The sequence below is a fragment of the Euleptes europaea genome, chromosome 4 (assembly GCF_029931775.1).
Source record: "Euleptes europaea isolate rEulEur1 chromosome 4, rEulEur1.hap1, whole genome shotgun sequence".
Classification (NCBI taxonomy): domain Eukaryota; kingdom Metazoa; phylum Chordata; class Lepidosauria; order Squamata; family Sphaerodactylidae; genus Euleptes; species Euleptes europaea.
In genome coordinates this window covers 71,594,631-71,598,272 of record NC_079315.1, presented here as the reverse complement: position 1 = coordinate 71,598,272, position 3,642 = coordinate 71,594,631, and the positions used below count along the sequence as shown (strand labels likewise).

The 3,642-nt window shown below is 43.4% G+C and overlaps 1 non-coding gene across 1 annotated transcript; it reads left to right on the top strand.

The window, feature by feature from the left end:
• The first annotated feature begins 2,359 nt into the window (after positions 1-2,359).
• On the top strand, positions 2,360-2,493 carry LOC130477229 (small nucleolar RNA SNORA13). Its single transcript, XR_008933316.1, has one exon. It is a non-coding gene; the product is annotated as a small nucleolar RNA SNORA13 (small nucleolar RNA).
• The last annotated feature ends 1,149 nt before the right edge of the window (positions 2,494-3,642 follow it).

Here is a 3,642-nt window from a genome sequence, read left to right as displayed (position 1 = left end):
ATTTGGGCTGTGTGAAAGTGCCCTTAACATTCGAGCATTCGATTTACATCCCAGTTGAAAAAGACGTTCTGCCCCACACGCCTTCCTTAGGGCGCGGTCTGCACGTGGAGCAGGAGAGTGGAAGAGGTAAAATGGACTCAGGCGGCAGGCAGGCCACACATTGTGTGTGTTGCTCACAGCTCCCTGATGTTAACGATTTACTGTCGGTCAGCGGAAAGCCAGCACAGTGTACAAAGAGCTAGCCTGGGTCTGTTTACTTCATTTGTAGCCCACTTTTATTTATTTTTAGTTTTTCCCATTTATAACTGCAGCCGAAGCCATTCACCATGGAAGCACATGGTGAATTAACCTATTTATGTTTATTGATATATGGTCTTACCTGTCTAAAGTTTCCTGTATGAAGTGAATACAAACTTTTGGATGTCAAATTGTATGATGTAAATACAAAGTCTTGGATATTTTTCTCATAGATATTTTTTCTTATACATATGCTTGTTCAGTATACATATTTTACACAGTAAATTGCTATTTCTTAAAGAGCCCTACATGCTGTTGTTTCTTGTTGAAGCCAGGCTCAGGGCGGGTAACATTATTTAAAACACATCAATGTAATCGAAGATAAAATTAACCGTAAGTCCTTAATTTAAAAACACTAAAAAAACCAGTTAAAACTAAAGCCTGCAGATGGCACCTAAATTAACCTCATGTTGCCTGAGATAGGCAACAGGTTACCCCTCAGCTAGTATGAATAATATAAGGGGAGGGGGGATCAACCGTAGGCCTGGCGGAAAAGCTCTGTCTTGCAGGGACTTTAAAGAGCTTAAAGAGTTCCGCAGGGCCTTGGTGTCACCAGGCAGAGCATTTCATTAGGCCAGCGCCTCTTGTGGAGGACAGCCACACGCTCTTAGGGCCAGGGACCACCAATAGATTGTTATCAGATGATCATAAAGGTCTTTGGGGGTATACCAGGAGTGGTGGTCCTGAAGATACGAAGGTCCCAGGCCATGTAAGGTTTTAAAGGTCAAAGCCAGCACATTGAACCTGATCCAATACTCCAGCTGGAACCAGTTCAGTTGGCAGACACTGAAGTCAGATTACAGAATCTTTTCCTTATGCACTGATTTTCTACTTGTAGGGAGTTTCTACATAAGACAGCATTTAAAATATGCCAACCCCCCTCCCCCCACAGCTTCAGCCTGTATAGCTCATTTTTGCAGCTCATTCTTGATGTGCTGATGAGGCTTTAAGCCTAGTTAGGTTAGATGCTGGTAAAGCAAGAGAATTTACCTGTGTGACTTTGCACTCATATTGACTCCTTTAAACTGAACTATCACCTGCGCAATGCACACCTGGACAATGTTAGTTAAGCAGGCATCACTGCTTTGCATGGGTGGTAGCCTACTTTAATATGTCACCATGCTGGTGAGGTCTTTTGTCTTGCCAGCACTGCATTTAAATCAGGCCTGAGTTTGGTGTATGTATGTATTATGTAAGCCTAACATGGTGGGAAGTGTCGTCAAGCGCAGCCCCCTAGAGTCTTCAAGGCAAGGAATGAACAAAGGTGGTTTGTCATTGGCTGTCTCAGTGTAGAAACCCTGGACTTCCTTGGTGGTCTCTCATCCAAGAACTAACCAGAGACGATCCTGCTTATCCTCTGAAATCTGATTAGATTGGGCTAGCCTGGACCATTCAGGTCAGGACAGAAGCATAATATACCTGGGGTAATCGTTCTATCACAGGTGGCTCCCTACTACTGTTCAAGGCTTTTATGTGCAACGTTTTTTGCGCATGGGAGTATGATTTTCCCTTTCCCCATTGCAGCTTAAATATTTACCTATTCATACACTTTTCTCCCCAGTTGGACCCAAACCAGCATATAGTATCATTTTACTCCATTTTATCATTATAATAACAAACCTGTGAGGTAGGTTGGGCTGAGAGTGAGTGGTGCAAGGTAACCCAGCAAGTTTCCATGGTAAAACAAGTATTCAAACATGGGTCTCCTAGATCCTAGTAAGAGCTGATATTGTATCAAAATAAAACTTGATTGATAGACCCTAGTCTTATGCTTTATCCACTACATGGCATTCAGTCTGTCATATAGGGTTCATTTCCACCCCCTGCCTCGTATGCAGACTAGGCCTTAGTATTGCTGGAATGTTAACCATTCAGGGCCCCTTTACAGGAAGCCGTGGCACATGTTGTGTTCTGGCTGGAGAGCTCTGGATTGGTTTGTTTTCCGGTAGAAGCTACAGGAGGTGTTGCTGGTATAGTCGTTCAAATAGGTATAGAGTGACTGGGTTAGAAGGACAGTGATTCTGTGTGTGCATACAGTGTGTGCCTCTTTATTTGTGTCCCCTGCCTTCAGTGTTGCCCGTTCATCTTGACTGCAGGTGAATGTGGTGTCTGAGAAGGCACAGAACAAGGTCCCCCTTGCAGCTTTTCCACATGCTAGGAGTTGTTCCTACCAGGTCTGCTGCATGTGGGACAATACCAAGGAGTGTCTGTCTGCATCTAAATTAAGCAGATAAAACCATGTTTGTTTTAAAATCTGAGGCATTCTTTTTAGCTGATCTGTGCTGAGGTTTTGCTGGAATTTAAAGCTGTCTTATTGGACAGCCTTGGTCCTTTTCCTAACTTACACAGTCCAACTGAGACACACCTGGGAGGATGTCTTGGGCTCTTTACGGCTTACACAGCCCATTGTGTGTCGAATCCATGTCACCCATTATTGGGGTTCAACCTGGGAAGCCTCAAAGCTGTTATGTGCTGCAACATGGCTGGTTCTCTCTTGCTTAGACCTAAGGAGCTAGTGACTTTGGTAGGGTTGCTGGGGAAAGGGGGAACTAAGGACAAAATTCCCTGGCCCAGAGATGCCAGGTGACTCACTTGACCCATTTTGCTGTAATGGGAGAGAAAGGAAGCTGCTGGCACGCTGTGGTGTTTGTGCCCTTGGGGTCTCAGCGATAACTAGAAGCCTCTTTAGTATCCATATTCATTCACTTTAACCCTTTGGTTGACCAGAAAACCATACAAGCAAGAGAGCACTTGTTAGGTTCTCCAGATAAGCAGAGGGTTAAAATGAGAAAATCTGGATTTCTAGAATGGCTTTTTGTTCCTTGCATTTTGGGAGTTCCTTGTCTGTCTAGGTTACAATGCTAAGGCATTCCAGACATTCTCTCCTAGCCGTAAGGGTGATTAATTCATAGTGGGGCTGTGTGGCATGTACACTTTGCTTTTAAGCCATGTACAGCAGTCTGCTACTTAGCAACTACCCCAGACAAGCTCCAATAGATCATCTGCAACCACCTGGGGGGAACAGAACTTGCTTTGGGTTTTTAGGATGTGCTAAAACCTCTTTTGTACATTTATCCATTTCCAGGCTTGCATTAAGGAATTGACTATAGCTGAAGGATTTGCTTTGGGTTGATTTAATGGAAATAATTGCTTAAGGTACTGAGTTATTTGCAGAAATATTGAAAAATGATACACTACTTCGTCCTTTTGTTTTTTTCAGAAACAGGCAAAGTCCACCCACAGTTTTGGATGACAGATTTTAAGTATCAAAATACAGGTATGTTTCAAGAGATTCTAAGTAGTCTGAACCTAGTGTCTAATGTTTAACTGACTCACTTTTAACGT